Here is a 7,613-nt window from a genome sequence, read left to right as displayed (position 1 = left end):
AAAAGCCGCCCCACCACTTCTGAGAACCTGCTCTCTGTGTCAGAATAGAACCCTAATATACGCCCCAGTTGGCCGCTGGTTTGAATGCTAATACCTGGTTTTGACACCTTGTACACTCTGTTTTTAATAGGGTTGTAATATAGCTTGATGTTGGGGGTGCCTTCTGAGAACTGTTTATGCATCTCATCTAATATTTTATCCACATTGTCATAATAACCTCCTCGTATCGTGAATATCCATTGATTTTAACATCATCAAAAATGGCGAAGGTGGCATCCTTATCTTGTAAAACAGCCCAAGTGTAAGGATACTGTATTTCCGCCAACCCCACTTCCCACGACCCCCTTAGATCTATAGATTTTCCAAATTGTACCGTGTAACTGGATATTTCATTTTTAGGGTATATATCGAGAGAGGCGTTACTGGGTAGAGTCACGTAGAAGCCTCCTGATTCCATCTTGAGTACCGAAAGTAATGCCCCCAACACACCCACGGGCATGTTGTTATAAGGATTGAATATCGCAAACCTGTTGTTCCGGGACCCAACTATTGAACTTTTCAGGCCATCCAAGCCATTTCACCAACACGTATTTTTTCCGGTTCTGGGTTTTTTCAGCTAATATCTTTTCAACTCTGTATACACTGTCTTTACCCACAATCATTTTTTGTAACTCGGCTTCGTAAAACGTTCCTTCTATATCCTCCCCGTCATAGTCTTTTAACCGGTACACGGGGGGGTCTCTAGCCAACTGTTCGGTAACTGTAAAATATTCGTCAGAAAATGTTTGTTCATAACCTTTGGCAAAAGTACTCCTTAGCTTTGAAACGCGAACCACATCACCGATGTTGAACTTATAAGTAGTTTTTCCCTTCTTAATAAATGGTCCGTATAATTCTTTATAGACCTTAAAAGAATTACTTTGATCAACATCTATAGGCTTCATTTTAATACTGGTGTGATACCCTTGGTTGTAAGCATCGATAAAATCCTGAACTTTATCAAAATACTTGAACGTGTTGACCGCTGTAAAATATCTCCAGATTTTGGTCTTCATGGTGCGGTTAAACCTCTCCACTACCGATGCCTTAAGCTCATTACCGGTGGTGAAATGATGTATTTTGTGTCTCTTCAGTAGATTCTGAAATTCTCTGTTGAGAAACTCTTTTCCTTTATTAGTCTGCAGTTTTTTAGGACATCGACCCTGGGACAATATATCCTTGTCACCGCCCGACCTGTTTTATTATGTAGAATGCGAGCCCAGGCATATTTTGATAACACATCGATACACATCAACATCAATTTGTGACCATTGTTATGTTTTGATAAATTTGACATATCGACTAGATCCATTTGTCATTGTGAGTCTATGTCAGTTGCATATACGCGGTTTCTTTTAAAGTTAATCCTGAGAGGTTTATGTAAGGTATAGGCGTCTTGTTCCCGTAACCATTCTGAAACAACCACATCATTAACCTTCACTCCGGCCTCAGCGAGTCCTCTTTGAAAACCCTTCTTACCCGCCAAACCCCCAATCTTGGCTGGGTTGTAGTATAGTTCCTGCATTTGGGGAGCTTGCCGAGTCATTCTGTCAAATAACCACACAGACCCACACTATGCGCAAAGTTTTTATACAAGGTTTTTTATTCAACTTCAGGAGAGCAGATACCCCTTTTTAGACATTTGAGAAAAGTATAACATACACAACAATTTTTTCTACGGTCCAGACAAAAAGAAATCAGATGATTGGTTACTTGATCTATATCAACAAATATACCTGTTTCTTTATCTTGTAGGCACACACCTCAGTTACATATGTAAATAAAACAACAATATGACCTATTTTAAAAGTAAACAGAGGTGTATTAAACATGCTCAGCAAAAGGTCATACAGATGTTGATGAAATGGCCTAATATCATTCTTGGCCCCCTTGAGCGCTTCATCCCAGTGTTCGTACCCCCCGGTCTTTGTTACAGCAGCCATTCACTTTTCCAGGTTTGAAAGTTGATCCTCATCGATGGTTAAATCTGTAGAGAAAAGGCTCGCGTTGGCTACTTTTCTGTCAAGCACATGGTGTAATAGCGCTCTCAGGTTAGCTGCAGAGTGTTGATGACAGAACCAGTTGCAGAAGCAGTCCAGAACATTCCCCATGTTCAAAGTCCCTTAGTTCAGGTCAGAGTCTGAATCAGTGGCGTAGATGTCGAATTCCTCGTCGCTGCCCCCAGCTTTAACTTCTTTACCGAAGAAATAAGCTTTTAGCTTGCCAGCGGTTTTTCTACTCGGCTCATCCAGGTCATTGAGCAGCTGCCCAAGTTTCTCTATTATAAACGGCTCCTTTTTCAGCTCCAGCAAAATCTCATCTATGATTTTCTGGACTTGTCCCACAGTTACATGTATGTGGGAGTAAGACAGCGCCTTGATTAATGCCGGTTTCAGCCACGGTTTGTTCAGTCTTCTGTAAAACACGTTGAAATACAACAGGAAATAGTAACGGTCTGGTTCAAACAAACAACTGTGTCTCAACTGACTGGGGTGATTCACTTCACACCCCCGACAGACTTCTTTCAGAGCTCGGTCGATGAGAGCACTCAGAATATACACCAGGGTGCTTTTAACCACTCTGCTTACTTGGTCACATACCCCGGGCATAAATCCTGCATCTTCATCACGCCATTGGGACAGTCCGATGCTCATTGGGTCGCCTGGTGGTTTGTGGGGTGTTTCTACATCCATTGGACTGACCCCCTCCTGAGACGCACAGACGGTAGACAGTTCGGCAAAATCGAGGCCCTCCATGAGCTCCAGAGGCTGGGGATCCCCGAGACTCATTTGGACATCCATCGCACCGCATGTTGTTTCGTCCTGAGGGACCGGGGTCTGAGGTCTTGGAGAGTAACCGCAGTCAAAGGGTTCCAGAGTGTATACAAAATCTGGGGAATAGAACCAGGGGTGATCCCGGGTTTGAAGAGGCCTGTAGAGCCTGTCGACGTCCGCAGCTTTCGGGTAAGACATTCTCTTTAATTTTAAACCATGAATGAATTGTTGCGCCTTTTATCCTATCTCTTCACTACGTCACGACACACCGCCCTCTTAGAAGAGAGTAGCCCCTGAGCCGTCAGACCCCCCTCCAAAACCCCACACGTCGTCTGTTTTATCATCGTCGTCGTCATTCAAGGGGGATATATAATCCATAATCCAGCATATTCTCCTTCTAACCAAATCCAGTTGCGAACATTTGGTCAAGATGTCAAAACCATCATTTATACAGTTTATGACCTCTTTCAAGAACGGCCAGTCCACGGCGTCAAACATAATTTCAGTAACCTGTTTTTCTGGATCCTCCACACCCCCTTCAATAGGGTTTATAATCAGGGTACTGCTAAACAAAACCTTACGATCTGTAGTTTGAGTTAGACTCTTCACCACTCTACCGTAGTTCTGCAAGCTTTCCCATTCACACCTTTCAAAACCCTGAGTCGGAGACTCCATTTCGCATTCTCTTGGACCCTCTTGCAAGCCTTCTAGAGTCTTATCCACAAGCCCCAGATCTCTCCAGGCCATCACCTTCAACCAGTCCTCATAAGAGTATTCAATTACCGTCTCAAAAGGTTCCAACGTACCCTCCTTCTCTCCCAAAGCAAAAAGCTCCACTCCAACATAGCTGGGATCCCTTTTAAAGCGCAGGGCGACCTGCCTTTGAAAGAGTTTCCAAAGTGTCCTGATGTGCCCTTTAGCAATGCCAAACAGGTCTGTGAAAATGGCATCCTTTCGCGGCACTTCAGACGCCATCTCACAGTCTAGCCGACCTGAAATGCCTGAGCCCGTTTTACCAGCCGGCTTTGATAGGAGTTATTCGAAACACCAGGACGGGTTGGTTTCCGTAGTGTAGTGGCTATCACGTTTGCCTCACACGCGAAAGGTCCCCGGTTTGAAACCGGGCGGAAACAGCCTGCTGTGGGCCGGCCCTTTTCGTCCTGCTTGCCCTCGTGGTTCCCCGGAGGCGGTTAGGTGGCTTTTCTTCATTGGAGTGCCCGAAATTGGTGCACTCAGAGCGTCCGTCAATCGACAGGTTGAAATTGTAAATGCTGGTGTAGGCACTTTTAATTAAAATCTGATGATGAAGTTATTGTTGTTGTTGTTGTTGTTCTTGTTGTCGTCGTGGTCGCCGTCATTATTATTGTTAAAGTAAAGCTACCGTAAGGTGTAGAAGGCACAATAGCTCTGTGATTGTCTGATGGTGGCACAAGACAAGCAGCAGCTGTTTGAACAAGCCATTGAGCATCACCTTGTTGGGGTAAGTGTAAGTCTTGTCATAGCTCAGGGCGTTCTTCCTTTGAAAGAGTTTTCAAAGTGTCCTGATGTGCCCTTGAGCAATGCAAAATAGGTCAGTGAAAATAGAAACCTTTATCTCACAGGCTGGCCCACGGGAAACGCCTGTGTGCGTTTTACCAGCCGGCTTCGATAGGAGTTATTCGAAACACCAGGACGGGTCGGTTTCTGTAGTGTAGTGGCTATCACGTTCGCCTCACACGCGAAAGGTCCCCGGTTCGAAACCGGGCGGAAACAACCCGTGGTGCACGCGTGCCAGTGCCGTGTAACCCGTCCCCCATCTCTCTGCCCCAAGGGTGGCTGTCGTTTTCTCTTCCTCGGAGTGGCAAGAAATCCTGACCTTGAGAACAAACGATGTAAGAAGGGTAGCTTTGCGAGGCGCTGGAACTGACACTTTTAAAATCGATACATGTTGTTGCTGTTACAATACGACCGTAGCAGGATCGGCGACATTGCTGTTACTCTTATGTAGTTGAAGGCGCAAAATAGCTCTGATAGTCTGGTGGTGACGGAAGACCACCAGCCGTTTGAACAAGCCATTCAGCATCACCTTGTTGGGCTAAGTGCAGGCACTGTCTGATCGCAGGGCGTCCTGCCTTTGAAAGAGTTTCCGAAGTATCCCGAAATCGGTGCACTCAGAGCGTCCGTCCGTCGACAGGATGAAATTGTAAACGCTGGTGTAGCCACTTTTAATTAAAATCTGATGATGATGATGATGATGATGTTGTTGTTCTTGTTGATGTTGTTGTTCTTGTTGTTGTTCTTGTTGTCGTCGTGGTCGCCGTCATTATTATTGTTAAAGTAAAGCAGTAGTTAGATTTGTTGCTACCGTAAGGTGTAGAAGGCACAATAGCTCTGATAGTCTGGTGGTGAAGGAAGACCACCAGCCGTTTGAACAAGCCATTCAGCATCACCTTGTTGGGTTAAGTGCAGGCACTGTCAGAGCGCAGGGCGTCCTGCCTTTGATAGAGTTTCCAAAGTGTCCTGATGTGCCCTTGAGCAATGCAAAATAGGTCAGTGAAAATAGAAACCTTTATCTCACAGGCTGGCCCACGGGAAACGCCTGTGCGCGTTTTACCAGCCTGCTTCGATGGGAGCCATTCGAAACGCCAGGACGGGTCGGTTTTACCAGCAGTCTCCAACGGTAACCGTTCTAAGCAAGAGGTGACGGTGTCAGTTTCCGAAGTGTAGCGGTTATCACGTTCTCCTAACGCACGAAAGGTCCCCGGTTTGAAACCGGGCGGAAAGAGCCTGCTGTGGGCCGGCCCTTTTCGTCCTGCTTGCCCTCGTGGTTCCCCGGAGGCGGTAGGTGGCTTTTCTTCATTGGAGTTCCCGAAATTGGTGGACTCAGAGCGTCCGTCCGTCGACAGGTTGAAATTGTAAACGCTGGTGTAGCCACTTTTAATTAAAATCTGATGATGATGTTATTGTTCTTGTTGTTGTTGTTGTTGTTCTTGTTTTTCTTTTTGTCGTCGAGGTCGCCGTCATTATTATTGTTAAAGTAAAGCTACCGTAAGGTGTAGAAGGCACAATAGCTCTATGATTGTCTGATGGTGGCACAAGATGAGCAGCAGCTGTTTGAACAAGCCAGTGAGCATGACCTTGTTGGGGTAAGTGTAAGTCTTGTCATAGCTCAGGGCGTTCTTCCTTTGTAAGAGTTTCCAAAGTGTCCTGATGTGTCCTTGAGCAATGCAAAATAGGTCAGTGAAAATAGAAACCTTTATCTCACAGGCTGGCCCACGGGAAACGCCTGTGCGCGTTTTACCAGCCGGCTTCGATGGGAGCCATTCGAAACACCAGGACAGGTCGGTTTCCGTAGTGTAGTGGCTATCACGTTCGCCTCACACGCGAAAGGTCCCTGGTTCGAAACCGGGCGGAAACAACCCGCGGTGCACGCGTGCTAGTGCTTTGTTATCTGTCCCTGTAACGCGGCCGGCCATCGTTTTCTCTTCCTCGGAGTGTCAAGAAATCCTGACCTTGAGAACAAACGATCACAGAAGGGTAGCTTTGCGAGGCGCTGGAACTGACAGTTTTAAAATCGATACATGTTGTTGCTGTTACAATACGACCGTAGCAGGATCGGCGACATTGCTGTTACTCTTATGAGTAGATAGTAGGGTTTTATGGGCGCGGCCTATTTTGTTATGACGTATGCCCTAAGCTTATTAATATTCCTACGTCATAATTGGGGGGCGTGATTTTAGGTAGAGTTATTTCCTTAATTATTCCTACGTCATATCCGTCAGAAAGTGTACACCCATAAAACCCTGAACAACAAGGCCGCCCATAACCTGTTGTTCTTGTTGTTCTTGTTGGTCAACTGTAGAGTGTGAATGGGTCGGCTCTTCCTGTAGTGTTTGGGGGTCTTTTTTAAATATACATGTAATGATCTTATAACGGTTTAGATTTACTAAACCAACAAGTTCTGCTGTCTGTAATGGTCCCAGGTCTTAACAATGCCAGTTTTGAATAGTGCGTTTATCATATTCACACTGTCTCTGTCTGTCTCTCTCTCTCTCTCGCCCAATCATTTTATAAGATCAACAAGTTCTGTTGTCTGTTATGATCCCAGGTCCTAACAATGCCTGTTTTGCATAGGGTACTTATGTTATCCACACTGTATCTGGCTCTGTCTCTCCCCTCAAATTTAATTAAAAATAAAATTAAAAAAGAGGGTGTGTGTGTGGGTGTTTGTGTGTATAGGTTAATTGTTTAAAAAAAAAAAAAAAAAAGCTGTGGTTATATTTTATCTCTCACATAATGTGTTCAGTCGTTTTACTTAAATACATTCTAGGGTCTTAAAGCTCATAAGAGTTAGACTTAAGATAAGGATATGCTTTTAAGGTATTTTAGCAGTCTCAATCCCTGATGATAAGGAATCGTTTAAAAAATAAAAACAACTGATCACTCAATGCTAAATAGATCACAACACTCAAGGCTAAATCACTCACACCATGGGTGGCGGGGGTGGGCTCAGACAACAGTACGTATGGCATGTGGTATCAAAACATTAAGAATACTTTTAACCTATATAATTTATAAGCTTTGTAAAATAAACCCAAATATCTCTTTTGCGGGGATAAACGCTGTTCTGAGTAGTTTGTGACTTGTTTAATACCAAACAAAGCATCGCTATTAAAAAAAAAAAAAAAATCACTGTAAAAGCGCTAGTTATTTTTGATCTTTATAGTTATTTTCTTGGCTCAGGTTGTTTTTTAGCGCTTATAAAGGCCTGAAATATTCTTAGTGGTTTGTTGACTATAGGTCTTGATGCTTAAAAATGTT

The 7,613-nt window shown here is 44.4% G+C and overlaps 3 non-coding genes across 3 annotated transcripts; all 3 read left to right on the top strand.

Annotated features, from left to right (window-relative positions):
• Positions 1-3,873: 3,873 nt before the first annotated feature.
• On the top strand, positions 3,874-3,946 carry trnav-cac (transfer RNA valine (anticodon CAC)). The gene has a single exon. It is a non-coding gene; the product is annotated as a tRNA-Val (tRNA).
• Positions 3,947-4,492: 546 nt separating this feature from the next.
• On the top strand, positions 4,493-4,565 carry trnav-cac (transfer RNA valine (anticodon CAC)). The gene has a single exon. It is a non-coding gene; the product is annotated as a tRNA-Val (tRNA).
• Positions 4,566-6,137: 1,572 nt separating this feature from the next.
• Positions 6,138-6,210, top strand: trnav-cac (transfer RNA valine (anticodon CAC)). Its single transcript has one exon. It is a non-coding gene; the product is annotated as a tRNA-Val (tRNA).
• The last annotated feature ends 1,403 nt before the right edge of the window (positions 6,211-7,613 follow it).

Source organism: Amia ocellicauda (genome assembly GCF_036373705.1).
Source record: "Amia ocellicauda isolate fAmiCal2 chromosome 11 unlocalized genomic scaffold, fAmiCal2.hap1 SUPER_11_unloc_2, whole genome shotgun sequence".
NCBI classification, from domain to species: Eukaryota; Metazoa; Chordata; class Actinopteri; order Amiiformes; family Amiidae; genus Amia; species Amia ocellicauda.
The sequence above is the reverse complement of the archived record's forward strand: the minus strand, read 5'-3'. Positions and strand labels throughout refer to the sequence as shown.